The following is a 16,044-nucleotide window of genomic DNA, read 5'->3' on the forward strand; positions in this document are numbered from 1 at the left end:
AGAAGATAACTGAGAAGGAAGTTGAGGAAGCGATAAAAGCAATGAAGAGTAGAAAAGCGGGAGGGCCGACGGGAGTTGTGGGAGATATGTTGAAGGCTGCAGGAAGTTGGGGTGTGAAGAGAATGACAGAGATCTGTAATCTGGTGGCGAAAGAAGGCCGCATTCCAGGGGGATTGGGAACTGAGTTCCCTCGTCCCTCTATACAAGGGGAAAGGTGACCCTCTGTTGTGTGGCTCGTACCGAGCGATAAAGTTATTGGAGCATGGAATGAACGTATTGGAAAGGGTATTGGAGAGGAGGATAAGGAAGAAGGTGAAGATCGACGAAATGCAGTTTGGATTTATGCTAGGAAGAGGAACGACAGATGCACTCTTTATTGTGAGGCAGTTGCAGGAGAAGTACATGGAGAAGAGGAAGAAGTTGTTTCTTGGGTTTGTTGATCTGGAGAAAGCATTCGATAGGGTTCCACACGAAGTATTGACATGGGCATTGAGGAAGTTAGAAGTGGAGGAATGGTTGATCAGAGTAGTGATGGCAATGTACAAAAGAGCGCGCACAGCTGTAAGGACGAAGGACGGGAACAGTGGTGAGTTTGAGGTGAAGGTGGTAGTGCATCAGGGGTCGGTACTACGTCCACTACTATTTGTAGCTGTCATGGAGGTGCTGGCTTAGAACGTAAAGGAGGGTTTACCGTGGGAGTTGTTGTATGCAGATCTGGTGTTGATTGCGGAAAGTATGGATGGACTGAAGGAAAAGATGAACAAGTGGAAGGAATGTATGGAGAGAAAAGGTCTGAAGGTGAATATAGGAAAGACGAAGGTGATGGCAAGTGGTAAAGCATGTGGTGAGGTGGAAAGAACTGGGAAGTGGCCATGTGCTGTGTGCAGGAAGGGTGTCGGAGTGAACTCCATTCAATGTACAATGTGCGCTGAGTGGGTTCATCAAAAATGTAGCGGTCTGAGCGGGTCATTTACCAGTGTGGCAGCTACATTCAAATGTAAGGTGTGCACAGAGTGAGCTGCAGATGGAGGAAATGTTGAGTTGGATCTTGGAGACGGCGTGAAGCTGGAAGGTGTGAAAACATTTTGTTGCCTTGGAGGCATGCTGAATGGAGAAGGTGGATCAGACTCGGCAACGGTTGCTCGAGTGAGATGTGCATGGAAGAAGTTTCGGGAACTGAGTGGCGTGCTGATGAGGAGGGGAGTGTCGTTGTAGCTGAAGGGAAAGGTGTATGCTGCATGTGTGAGAAGTGTTATGATTTATGGGAGCGAGACATGGGTAATGAATGTAAAGCAGCAACGAAGGCTGGAAAGGGTGGAAATGTGAATGGTTCGGTGGATGTGCGGCGTATCGTTGAGAGAGAGGAAGACAAATGATGAATTGCGAAAGATGATGGGAATAGAACCTGTGATTGATGCTGTGAAGAGGAACAGGTTGAGATGGTTTGGTCATGTGTTGAGGAAGGATGAAAGTGACTGGTTGAGAAGAGTGATGGAAATGAATGTAGAAGGAAGTAGAGGACGGGGAAGACCGAGAAAGACTTGGCTAAAGATGGTGGAAGAATAAATGCGGGCAAGGGGGTGTTAACAAGGAGAGATGCAGAAAATAGGGCAAAATACAGAAGATTGTCATGGGGACTGCAAGGCTAACCCCCGCTCTCGCAGGGAAAATGGCCTTAAAATGCATGTTGTGTGTTGTGTGTATATATATATATGTATACGTATATATATGTGTATATACTAGGAGGCATCCGCGTGGTACTCAAATCTTTGCAGACTGAGATTAAAGCTCTATGGTCACAAATAGACAAAGGCAGGGATGTCGATCTAGATTATGGGCCTTATGAGGCCTGCCTTTTTTATCATAAATAAAAAGGTAAACAAGTCAGGAGACGACGATGGTTCACGAGCGAGCGGTATTCAATGACAAAGGACGGACTACCGAAAGAGGCCCGAACAGGCCAGGCCCGGAAATGTCAAAACGAAGGTTACTGACCTTGAAATGAGATAGAAAATAATGTATAATCAGTTCTGAAGTTAGTTAGCTACACAATACCGAAAATTCGGTGAAAAATGAAATGAAAAAAATAATAATAATTAAATATATATATATATATATATGAAAAATCTAGCTCCGTGGGGCTAGACACATGACATGGGCCTAACCAAATATCGAAACCCCTGTCAGATTGCACCAAACCCCTCGGAGAAGATGTAGCTTGAACTCGATTACCCCCTAAAAAGACATCTTTTTCGGGCGTGGCTCCGCCCACAATGGGCGCAATACGCCCACTCTAGGCAGGACACAACTAGATCATGATATCAACCTCCCACCCAAGTTTCATCAAGATCAGATGATATCATCGGGTAGTTATGCTGCGGACAGACAGACACACAGACATACGCACACGCATGACGAATATGGTGGTCACTTGATAACTCGTGAACCAGAAATCAAACATTTAAACAGCCTTGGACGTGGACCTAGACCCCATGGCCAAGGCACACCGTCTATCAAGACTGTCCCATTGGCATACACATGCACCTCAACCCAAACGCTGAAGCACATGGTCAATCAAAACAAATGCACCCTGACCCCGAAGGGCCAGAATGCATCGTCATACAATTGGACCCCTCCTCCATATGATTGAGTCCCCACGAACTCAACACCACGCTGTCCCGACGAGGGCTTATTTTTTTCCCTCATCAGGACAACATACTGCAAATTTTTTATTTGTGACCAATCTAAGCCGTTAATATGCACAGATTTAACCCCCTAACTTGACTAGGAAGCAAGGCACAGATTGAGTCTCACCCCAGCAATTGCTGCACAACCTGTTAGCAACAAGTGTCACCTGCCTCGCTGTCACATTGTCTCAGCCCTGCTCATCAACAATTAGGAGGTTTGCAGTCAGGAACATTAAATTTAACTAAGGAAGCAAATACCTGACTACCACGTGGATGCCTCCTCGTTTGGAGGTGATGTGTTGGTATAATTTATGCACATGATGTCAGCGTCATGTCATAGGGTTAGTGTGCTTCCTTTGTATATACTAGGGCATTGCCCGTACTATATCTATATCTAAAATTATATCCCCCCCCTCTATTTACATGAAATGGTTTGGTCCAAAGCGAACGGCTTGCGAGTACGGTGACAATCCCCCCCCTCTATTTACATGCAATGGTTTGGTCCAAAGCGAACGGCTTCCGGAGTTTGGTAAAGAAATCGCCATCGCGTGCACAAACGCGCAGGAAAGCGAATGAATCGCAAATTCGGTTTTATTAGTTTTAAAACATAGTTTAACGCCAACATAGTTTGCAAAAGTGAAATAAATGAATACGCTCTCAAATGTGCCATCCGAGGCAGAGTGTGTCCTCCACGTTCGGCACACGCGATCGTTCGCTGCTCTCTGATTGGTTGAATCGTTTTTTGGACATAGCTCGGTAAGTAATTGTCCGATTAATATGAAACCTTGAAAAGGCACATCCTCGGGTCCCCAGCAATATACCTGGCAAGTTAAAAGTATATCGGACCCGTGGTTGTCGAGAAACAGCGGTCACAGACAAACGTACAGACGTACAAACGTACAGACGTACAGAGATTACTGGAATTATAGATAGATATATAGTTACATTTGTGGGGGTAGAGGATGAAATACCATAGTACAGATCGGATTCTATCGTAGTAGCATGGACCATGGACGCGTAGGAGACATTTCAATATATTAAGTAGGGAACCAAGAGCTTAAGATTGTTTATTTGTCTTCACACGGGGGTGGAGCTATGTTAACTAGGTAGGGATGAAAGTTAGTTTTCCCCAGTCTGGGATTGCTCCCTGTGGTTTTCCCTGTTTTAAACATAGTTTTCCCTTTGTTTTCCGGCTAACAAGGCCGGCCATAAAAACTCACGCTCATTACAACAACACCAATAACAACAACCATCCATTAACAAACCATAACTGACACCATGCCAACAGAAGCTGAACATTCTTGATTCTTGATCAACAATTAAACCCGCCCACCAAACGAGTAAGGAAAAAGGCCACGCACCAAAGTTCGTCGTTGGTCAAGCAAGACTATGGGGCGATTCGACAGAGCTTGGCCATTGGACAGAGTGATTTGAGAGCGGGAAGGTTTGGAAAGGAGGAAGAAGAGTCTTGAGAGCTCTCTCTCGGACTGGTTTTGTCCCTGGCGGTTGCTTTTTTATCTCATGTGCGCCTGTGAGGAGACTTTCCGAAGCTTTTGTGGGACTTTTGCGATCATGAAGAGGAGCAATAAGGCGGTGGTTTGCTGGGCTCTTGGCACTTCGGACGGAGAGAGAGAGAGAGCAAAAAGAGGGCCGTCTTCACAGCTCGCTCGATGGCTCTGTGTGAGTCGCTGTCGTCGGCTCGGCTTCATATTGGATGCTCAGGCATGGGAAGCATTGTACTTGGCCACCCTGTAATGCCGAGTTCATTCAATGATCTCGTTGAGCAAGCTGAGTGCCGGCTGACAAAAATAAACCATTTATTTTATTTTAGCTTTCCCCTTGTGTGTTTTTGTGTCTGCGTGGAGGGTATCTCCAAGTAGCGAAGTAGGATTTATTTTACCTCAACCTTTATTTCACATTACATTTACTTTCATGAAATCCCTATTGTTGCATTTCATTTGTTGTGTCTGGTTTGCATTGTGTTGGGTCTGAGAATAAACCAGTGTGGCTCCATCCAGGTAAGCACTTTGGTTCCCTCACGGCGCGCGATGGACCAACCACCAGTTTCGGCTATGCGCCTCGGAGTAAAGGACCGTTGCGGCTATTCGTCACCCACTAGTGTTAACTCCCGGGGCTGACAGGACAATATATATATATATATATATATATATATATATATATATATATATATATATATATATATATATATATACTAGCAGAAAACCTGGTTCCACCTGGCTGTTCCAAGGGAATTAGTTCCCATTAGAGTATTAGAGTGTGGAATATTTAGGGAGTTTTTATTGTTGTTTTTTTGCATTCAAGATCGAGGCTCGTTTAAGAGCTAACAACACAACAACAACAGGCATTTTAAGGCCATTTTCCCTGCAAGAGCGGGGGTTAGCCTTGCGGTCCCCATGACAATCTTCTCCAAATTGTCATGGTTCTATTTTTGAGGCAATGTTTTTATGGCCGAATGCCCTTCCTGACGCCAACCCTTTGAGTCGCCTCTTACGACATGCAGGGATACGGTGTACCTTTTCTAAATCGGGTTACACACCGGTAACATTAATCACAAAAAAAAACGGACACACAAAACATGCAATAAAGGGAGTGGGAGACAAAATAGAGAGAGAGAGGGAAGCACACAAGTACAACAGCCGAGAACAGGGACATCGGGGGATCTGTGGGATGGAGAGGGCTTGGGGGGAGGAGGCATGTGAAGGAGGGGGGGGGGGGGAGGTGGGAGAGTTATAAAACACATGGACACTGCTAGGACTCTCAGGAAAGAATTCGGTATTTCAAAAAAGTGGATCTGGCGTGAATTAACAGGGCTAGAAATGATCAAGGTTTTGGATGGGGGAAGATAAGAAATGGTGGTGAACAACAGCTGTTTCAAAGAACAGGAGGGAGGAGTAGGATTGAAGAGAGTGAGGGAGTTTGTTCCAGAGGCAGGAGTAAAGAGGAATGAAAGACTAAAGGTGCGCAGAGAGTCTTGATTTTGGCAGTTTAACCAGAAGAGGGTTGCTGGCAGATCTTGTGCGACCTGGAGGAATATTTGGGGGACAGAGCACAGATAGAGCTGGGGGAGCTAGGCCAGATAGGAGTCGGTAGAGGACAGAAAGACCACCAACCTGCCTGCGGTGATTAAGTGAAAGGCCCTCGGAAATAGCGTCATCGCGGGAGATTCCAATGATTCTGAACGCTTTGGTTTCAACAGCGTGAAGACGAGCTAGGTGTGAGGCAGGAGCACCAGCCCAGAGGGGAGACCATTGAGCTGCGGATGAAAGCCTTGTATGTGGTGAGGAGCTCAGGTGTGCCAAGGAAGGACTTCGCATGACGGAGGATGCCCAGTCGGCGACTGGCTTTGGAGGCCAGCGTGGAAATGTGGTTTTCCCAGGAAAGATCATGGCAGATAGTGAGACCCAAAAGCTTGAGTGACAGAACTTCTTGGAGAGGATTATTCAGAAAGTAGATGGGAGGGTTGTCCAGTCGGTCTTTTCGGAGAGACATAGTGAGAGTGTGAGATTTGTCAGGATTGAAAGACATGTTCCACTTGTTTGCCCAGTCTGTGATTTTGTCCAGGTCTGCAGAGAGTGAGGAGGCTGCAGACTGCCGATGTGAGGGATGAGGAATGGAGCGGCAGAGAGTGGAGTCATCAGCAAAGAGATAGAGAGGATTTTCAAGAGAGTCAGAGAGATCATTGATGAAGACCAGAAGAAGCACAGGGCCCAGAACACTGCCTTGGGGAACTCCAGCCTGAACAGGAAGAGGAGATGAGAGAAACCCATTCAGGGCCACACGCTGACTACGAATAGAGAAGAAGTCCGCCAGCCATGCGTGGAGATTTCCATGGATACCAAAGGAGGAGAGTTTGGTGAGCAGAGCGGGGTGCCAGACCGTATCGAAGGCACGTGATATGTCGAGGGAGACAGCTCTAATTTCCTGTTTGGCATTGAGGACCTCCATCCATTGTTGAGACAGCAGAAGCAGCATGTCCAGAGTAGAGTGACCTGGTCTGAAACCAAATTGATGATCAGAGATCAAGCCATTGGAGAAGAGGAAAGATTTCATATCCGAAGCAATGATGGATTCCATGACTTTGCTGATATTGGGAGAAGGCTGATTGGTCTGTAGTTGCTAGGATCTGTTTTTGCACCTTTTTTGTGCAAAGCGGTGATGTTGGCTGATTTCCAAGCAGATGGCAGTTGACCTTGAGCAAAAGAGAGGGTGAAGAGAACAGAGAGAGGGAGTGAAAGAGCAGAAGAACAGGATTTTAGGACCCGTGGGCTGATGCCGTCAGGTCCAGTTGCTGAATCAGAGTCGAGGGTTGACAGAAACTTTTCCACCTTGTCAGGAGGAAAGGACATGGAGTCCAGGAGCAGCTGGGTATGACTGGGTATGGTGGGTACAGAGAGGGATGGGTTTGGGACACAAGATTTAGAGGCAAACACAGAGTTGAGGCATTCAGCTTTTTCACGTGCGGAGTCAGCTGTGTAGCCATTTGAGGTAAGGGAGGGGATGGAGGGGGAACAAACACCAGAAACAGATTTGACCAGACGCCACCAGGATTTGGAAGAGGGAGACAGATAAGAGAGTTCGGTCTTGAGAACGGAGAGATATTGTTTCCTGGCTCTCCTGAGGGTGGACACACACTTGTTTCGGGCTTTGTGAAAGAAAATGAGATTTCCTTCCGTTGGATTTGCTTTCCAGGAGACGAAGGCAAGTTGTTTCTGGGCAACAGCCTCACCACAAGATTCCGTGTACCATGGACGGGAGGAAGGGTATGACAACTGAAGACGAGATGGGATAAATCTGTGCATGAGAGAGAGCAATTTACTTTGGAAGAATTCCCAGGATGAGTTGATGTCAGAGGTGGTAGAGATGGGAGACCATTCCAGATGATTGATGGCTGCTTGAAGACCGTGCCAGTTGGCCTGAGTGAAATGCCAGACTCGTCGACGCTGAGCAGGCTCCCTGAGAATGGTCAGAGAGATGTCCACTTTAACAAGGACATGATCAGATGATCCGATTGGAGCAGAAGAAGAGCAGCAGACATTTTCAGGGATGTCAGTCATAACCAAGTCCAGAAGAGAAGATGCTCCGTTGACTGAGATCCGGGTCGGGAAATTGACAGATTGTGTCAGTCCAAGTGAGTCGCAGAAGTCCTTTGCTGAGGAGCCATGGCTGGTGAGAGAGGTACCCACACCCAGCCAACTGGCATGGTGACAATTGAAATCACCACATATGAGGAAGAGAGAGTTGGGATGAGTAGATAGAAGTTGGTCCATATTATCAGACAGCGAGATGTAGATGGAGTCGTCACTGTTTGGTGGACGGTACAACACACATATGAACAAGAGGTGGGAGCGAAGGGGAAGCCGTAGCCAGAGGTATTCCTGGGGGTGAGGTGGAGAGAGTGCAGTGCAGGACAAGTGAGGAAGAGAGTTTTTGATAAAGATAGCAACCCCACCTCCAGGACGAGGCTCAGGTCTATCATACCGGAGGAGGGAGTAACCCGGGAGAGATACTAAGGAATCAGAGACATCATGAAGGAGGAAAGTTTCTGTTAAGCAGATCACGTCTGGTTTGACAGAAGCAACCTGTATGGAGAGATCAGTTATGTTTGAACGAAGGCCCCGGATGTTTGAGGTCCATACCGTTAATGAAGAGAAAGGGGGAGCATCGGATACAGAACAGGGGGGAGGAGGGGTAGGGTAAGATGTGGAAGAGGTGGAAGAGGTAGGGAGAGCTGTTGAAGGTGTGTCAGAGATTTCAGAATAGCTCGGAGAAAGGGAAGGATGGGGCGGACAAAAGGTTTGATGGTGATTGGGTGAGGCACAATGAGGTGTTATTTGAGGAGGGGGAAGAGCGAGGCAGAAGGGTGGGGGAGATGGAGGTGAGAGTTGGAAGGGGGAAGAAGTGGGGAGGACGCTTTGAGGAGGGGGAGTGAGAGGGGGGAAATTGAGAAGAAATGAGGGTGGGGAGACTTGAAGGGGAGGGGCGAGGGGGGAGTTTGGGAGGGAGGGGAGGGAAGGGGCAAGGGGGGAGATTTGATAGGGATGGGTGATGGGGAGGATTTGGAGGGGAGGGGTGAGATTGGATTTTGAAAAGTGTACGATTCATGGGAAACGAACATTTTTTGCAAAATGAGTTTGAGACCTTCGAGTCCAAAATACGTTTGAGGACACTGGAGGAGGGGTGGAGTTCTGGATAGTTTAGGGAATTTAGAAAGGAGGAACTGTAAGAGATGGTATTATATATATTTTTTGGAATGAATAGATTTGGTGAGCAAGACGAAAGCATCCTTTTGTAGGAAAAGAAGAAAAGGGTGTTATAATATATGAGAGAAAATAGTTGTTCAGGGGAGAGATTATACATTTCAACCGCGTGATCGCGAACGAAGAACGAACGAACAAAAAGAACAACAAATAAACGAATAAGACCTGGGAAGGAAAAAGAATTTTTTTTTTTTTTTTTTTTTGTGAGTACAGATATTAAACAAGGAGGTACGGGGTGAACGACTGGTACGAAACAGAGAACGAAAATAATTTCAGCGCATTCGACGAATCGCTGAGAGAAAAAACCACAAGGTCGGAGACGGTACGGTAGTCTAAGCCTACGAGTACTAGGCCGCAGAATACTCGATACCATTAACCGACGATTGTGTATACATGTACGAAAAATTAGCACCGAAAATTTTCCAAAAGATACGCTATAGGTACACACACCGAAAGATAGATACAGTCTCGACAAAAACACGATTTGAAAGATCACTTAGCTTCGAGAGCGTGAGCGCAAATGGCTGAAAGGAATGGCTGAAAAGAAAGAAATGGAGGGTTCTGGAATGGCCAAGTCAAAGCCCGGATCTAAATCCCATCGAGATGTTGTGGGGGGATTTGAAACGAGCTGTGCATGCAAGAAACCCTTCAAACATCGCACAGCTGAAAGAATTCTGCATGGAGGAGTGGGCAAAAATTTCTCCCAGTCGATGTCAGACACTGGTAGACAGTTATAAGAAATGCCTACTTGAGGTTGTTTCTGCCAAAGGGGGCAATACCACCTATTAGAGCCAAGGGTGTACTTACTTTTTCCACATGTGAAATTTGCATTTATGTTTATTTAAATTATACAATGGATTACAAAATGTAAATGTTTCATGATATTTGTTGTATTATATCACCTTTATCTGTCAATATTGTTGAATTGAAGATCAAATAGCTGTATGTTGAAATATGTTGAAAAAGTCAAAACTTTACATGGGGCGTACTTACTTTTTCACGTGACTGTATATATATATATATGTATATATATATATATATATATGTATATATATATATATATATATATATATATATATATATATATATATATATATATATATATATATATATATATATAATATATATATATATATATATATATATATATATATATTATATTATATATATATATATATATATATATATATATATATATATATATATATATATATATATATATATATATATATATATATATATACATACATATACAATATATGTAGGAGTTGCAGACAACGAGAGGGTAAAAACTTCTTGACTTGCTCAAGGCTGCTTTATTTCCACAGAACTAAAAACCCGACCGGAACTCATGTCTTTTTATACCCCAATGACTTCCGCCCGATCCTCTTAAAGGGGCATGGCTCCAACACCCGAGCGCATGCCACGCCCATACCGTCAATAGACCCACTGGTCCCGTGCTGGTGAATTATGCCTCTATGGGGTATCCCCCACATGTTCCCCCCCCCCCCCCTAGAATTCACTCGCACGGGCAATGTCAGTTTTGGGGGGCCTAAACCACCTGGCCGAAATGACCCCTGATGACCCGAGCAGTTAGGGGCTTGGTGGTAGGCAGGCCAACCGGGGGCTTACCCGATGGGGGACGGCCCCGCTGTGGGGGTTGGGCCAACCGAGGGGGCTGGTTCAGGTCCAAGTGAGCCGGCTTGAGGCGGTCCACTGAAAGGTTGTCCGGTTTGCCGCCGATGTCAACCACGAAGGACTTGTCCCCAGCCTCCAGAACGCGGAAAGGCCGTCATAAGGCGGCCGAAGCGGCCCCCGGTGTGCGTCATGGCGAACAAAGACGTACTCTGCTGTACGTAGATCCGGCAGGACGTGGGCCTGAGGCAAACTATGTTGAGATGTGGGCACCGGTGCAAGCATCATGGCATTCTCCCGGAGAACCGACCGCTGACGGGCAGCGGACCAGGGGCTTGTGGCATCAGGGATGAACTCCCCGGGAACCCGCAGCGGCTAGCCATAGATGAGCTCAGCGGATGACGACTGGAGGTCTTCCTTCGGGGCTGTCCTGAGGCCCAACATTACCCACGGGAGTCTGTCGGCCCAACTGTCATCCCGGTGGCTGGCCCTGAGAGCATCTTTCATAGAGCGATGGAACCTCTCACACAATCCATTAGCCTGGGGATGATATGCAGTCGTGCGATGGAGCTTTACCCCCAACCCCTGGGCAACAGCACCCCAGAGCTCTGAAGTGAACTTGGGCCCCATGTCTGAAGAGATGTCCGAGGGGGCGACAAAACGGGCAAACCAAGTGCCGATGAATGCCCGGGCCACATAGGCGGACGTCGTTGATGTAAGCGGGACGGCCCTTGGCCACCTGGTGGTCCTATCGACCATCGTGAGGAGGTGGGTCAATCCCTGCGAGGGGGGAAGGGGCCCCACAGGTCCACGTTAACATGGCCAAACCGTCGCTCGGGCACTGTGAATGGCGCCAACAGGGCCTGGGTATGGCGATGCACCTTCGCGCGTTGGCACTCGACGCAGGTGTTGGCCCAGTCGCGCACATCCTTCCTGAGCCCGTGCCAAATGAATTTCGCCGCCACCAACTTTTGTGATGCCTTCCTGCCCAGGTGAGAAAGACCGTGGACGGCATTGAACACCAGCCGTCTCCAGCTGGTGGGTACGACGGGGCGAGGCTGTCCCAAAGAAACGTCGCACAGTAGCGTGGTAGCATCCCTGAATGGCACATCGGACAGTCGAAGCCCCGTGACCACCGCCCTGCAGGCCTGGACATCTGGGTCGGAGATCTGATCGGCTGCCATGCGGGCATAGTCGATGCCATGGTGAACCGCGCCAGCTATGGACCGGGAGAGACAATCGGCGACCGTGTTATCCTTCCCAGCAACATGTTGGATGTCTGCCATGAACTCGGAAACGAAGGAGAGCTGGCGTTGTTGACGGACTGACCACGGCTCCGAGACCTTGGACATGGCAAAAACCAGGGGCTTGTGGTCCACAAACGCCGTGAATGGGCGGGCTTCCAAAAGGTAACGGAAGTGTTGGACAGCTTGGTAGAGGCCGAGGAGCTCCCAGTCGAAGGTACTGTACTTTCGTTCATTAGGGCGGAGCTGCCGGCTAAAAAAAACAAGCAGCTGCCAGGCCTCGTTGCCCCACTGCTTGTGCACGGCGCCAACTGTGTAGTTCCGAAGCGTCCATGGTAAGAGCAATCGGTGCATCGGGCGACGGATGCGCCAGCATGGTTGCGCTGGCGAGGGCCAGTTTAGCATCCGTGAAAGCCTTGGCCATCTCCTCGTTCCAGTCGATGGCGCATTTGATAGGCTTGCCCTTGAGGGCCTCATAAAGGGGCCGCATCAGCTGGGCCGTACGGGGCACGAAACGATGGTAAAAGTTCACCATGCCCAAAAACTCCTGCAAGGCCCTGACGGTGAGGGGGCGCGGAAAACCCTTCACAGCCTCCACTTTAGACGGCAGTGGGACGGCCCCCTCCCTCGTGATGTGGTGGCCAAGAAAGTCAATTGAGGCCACCCCGAACAAACACTTGGCTGGGTTAATGATAAGTCCGTGCTGACTGAGGGGTTCAAAGAGCGTTCGGAGATTAAGCATGTGCTCTGTCCTGGAAGCGCTGGCGATGAGAATATCGTCCAGGCAAACGAACAGAAACGGCAAATCCCGCAACACGCTGTCCATCAGGCATTGGAAAGCCTGGGCCGTGTTCTTGAGCCCAAAAGGCATATGAAGGAATTCAAAAAGCCCGAACGGTGTAATCACCACGGTCTTAGGAACGTCCTGCGGCCGGACGGGGACCTGGTGGTAACCACGAACGAGGTCCACCTTAGAAAAAAAAACTTTACCGGCCAAGCGGGCAGAAAAATCATGGATGTGCGGGATTGGGTAGCGGTCAAGGGTAGTGGCGTCATTAAGGTGGCGGTAATCCCCGCACGGGCGCCAACCGCCACCCGGCTTCGGCATAATGTGGAGAGGCGAGGCCCACGGGCTGTCGGACCGTCGCACGATGCCAAGACGCTCCAACGTGTCTAACTCCGCCTTTGCAACAGCGAGTTTCCCCGGGTCGAGGCATCGAGCCCGGGCGTAGACAGGCGGGCCAGTGGTCGGAATGTGATGCTCCACCCCATGTCTGATGACAACAGCCGAAAAGATGGGCCGTGTAAGGGCCGGGAACCCAGTGAGGAGGCGGGCAAACTCATCAGAGGTCGACATAGTAGGTAGGCGACACCCTATAATGAGTGGATACCAGAGATAATGTACCATGTGGCAGGCGGTGCTTATCACTCCCATTAAGGTTCAGCAAAAGCTGAATGGGATACCTTAATGGCGGTTCACCACTGATAGTATGTAGTCGCATAATGACATATATATATATAGTCACGTGTCTACCCTGCAGTGAACAAATCAGGGTGACGGATGGCCAACCGAGCTTTAACTCTGAGGCGTATACTCAACTATGGCAGTAGTGACACACGTGGGGAGTGGGGGGTGGGGGAGGGGGGGGGAGGTGGTGGGGTAGTGACCGGACGGATAATGGTTTTCCGAACCACAAACAAATAAACGGACAAGACAAGGAATTGAAAGTCAACAAATAGAGGGTTTAATAAAAATCAATGCAATACAATGAAAAAAAAAATCCAATGACACTAAATTCCTAACTGAGGGATCCTCCAGGCAGACTCAAATACAGACACAGGGAGAAATAAATGAAAGTAAAAATGTGGTGTGTTGTGTTTGCTTGGTACTCAGCTTGGTGTCCTTGACTGTCCTGGGCCGTCACCGGTCCAGCATCCCTGCATGGGAAAACATGCATTGACTCGAAGTCACGTTCACCGCCTGCCACCAATGCGAAGCAAAAAGGCCAGACCTCCTCCCACGTACTTCTCGCTCGGCTGCACCAAGCTCCAACCGTCCTGAACTTCCCATGTGCACACAGCACGAAACACAGCCGTCATGAGCCAATACCAAGGAGAGGAAAGAGAAGGATGCGTCTGCTCACAATGAAAGCCAGGACAGTAGAGAGTAAATGCGACTGTATTTAATGGGATAAATGGAAGCCAGGACCAAGAGAGTGTATAAACTTTGAGACTGCTCGTCACAAACCCAGCACATTAGAGGGAATGCGAAATGTACTGTCCGTAATAAATGTTGGCACCAAGAGCATATAAACTGTGACCGCTTGCGAGGAAACCAAGAGAGCGAAAATGGCGGTGCTCTGCCTTTTTGTCCCTCGTGCTCGAACGTTCTATGATGACGTCACGAACGTTCTATGATGATGACGTCACAAACTCCAATCAATGAGCACCACTCGCTCACCCCAACGTTCTTCACCCAATTGTTCTTCGGAGCATGGCCTCACAACCACTTCTTGACTGCTCTTGAGATGACTCGGCTGGGTGGCGTCAGTGGTAGTGTTCGGATCCGGTCGGCGATTATGTTATTTAATTGTCGGCGCTGATCGCAAGGCTGGTGGTGTAAGTGTCATGAGGAATGCAGGGAAAAAAATATATCGAGGAGACCAGACACAGGGAATCTACCCTTACACCCTAACTAATTTGCATAGCTCCACCCCTCGCATGGAGACAAATATACACTTACACGACATCCGGCCCTACTTAGTTACAGAAAGGTTTCTTCTTCTTCGCGACATTTGGCGCACACTACCCTATACAATCCTACCTGGCATAAGGTGCTCCATTGCTACCCCGTCAAACGTAACAATATATATATATATATATAGATATATATATATATTATGGGTTTTGAAAAATATTAAAATTTGTAACATGCAAATTAATGCACACACCTTTCAACTATATGGCACTGAAGAAGCTAACTATAATGTGCTTTCAATATGCTAACTGCTATTGTACGAAGTTGAACACATCCTGTTAATGGAGGCTGGGGACATTTTTAGATTGAACCCAATTCTTCATGAAGCTGATGAGGCATGTCACTTGTCAAATAACGTCGGAAATTGACATATGCATCCATTTGTTTTGACTGCTTGTATTATTGCCTTTTTAACATCAACTGTTTCCTCGAGGTTTGGTTGAATCGCATGCATGGTTACACCATACTCCCTCACACTTGACTGGCACAAAGCATGCAGTGCCCCCCTTCTCTTTTTTTCCTTGTTCCATAGGCAGTCTGAACCCCCCCCCCCCCCTCCTCTCCCAGCCCTGAATCCCTTCTTCTCCTCCTCCACTACTTCCGCCCCCCCCCCCTTTCCACCCGCCTCCTGGGGCCTCGCGGCCAAGGCAGCACCATGTGGCCAGGTTGCCGTGACGACAAGGAGGCCCGGCAAGTAGGGCAGACAAAGAACTCCGGGTCCTGCTCATATAAGAAGCCTGAGCTTTTCGCAAGCACATCTCTATCGCTGCCGCCGCCAACATTTCTCAAGGCATTTGCACGACGTCCCAGTGCGTCGCGCCCATGTCCATGCGTTTACTGTATGGATCACCTTCCCGCTCGCTCCTTCCTTCTGCGGGTTCATCATCCAGCTTCCTGCCGGCCTGTTCCAATGCCAGCCAGCCTGTATAATCATATGGGTGATTGTTGTTCCAGATGAGCCGTGAGCCGGGACCGCGGTAGCTGTGCGGCCGTCACAGGTGAAGGGGTACATCGGCCCGGTACACCGTCGTACCACGTTTCCTTTGCTGACAGCAGTACAGAGGGGACCGAGGAAGACGCGCACGCAGGTGAGGTGTCCGATCACCCGCTCAGGCATTATACGCTTCGACCAGTACGCTTCGTCGCTGCTTCAAAGCTGATGACACTGGTTTGGTACATATCGGTGTGAAATATCGACCAATAATGTGGCGGTGTGAATTCAATAAAATGTTACAACACTTGTAATGAAAGTTTATATTACCTTTTACGTAAAGATTTACATTATGTACAAATTTAACGGTTGACGTTAGGAAAATCACATCATCACTTGATATCTGAAATCGCAAGAAAAACACATTACGAATGTTATGATATTTTACAATATAGATGATGCTTAAAAATCATTTTAATAACTGTTTTATTGCAAAGTTATATCTTTGGAC

The sequence above is a fragment of the Myxine glutinosa genome, chromosome 7, assembly GCF_964187855.1.
Source record: "Myxine glutinosa chromosome 7, kmMyxGlut1.1, whole genome shotgun sequence".
In the NCBI taxonomy this organism is placed as follows: Eukaryota; Metazoa; Chordata; class Myxini; order Myxiniformes; family Myxinidae; genus Myxine; species Myxine glutinosa.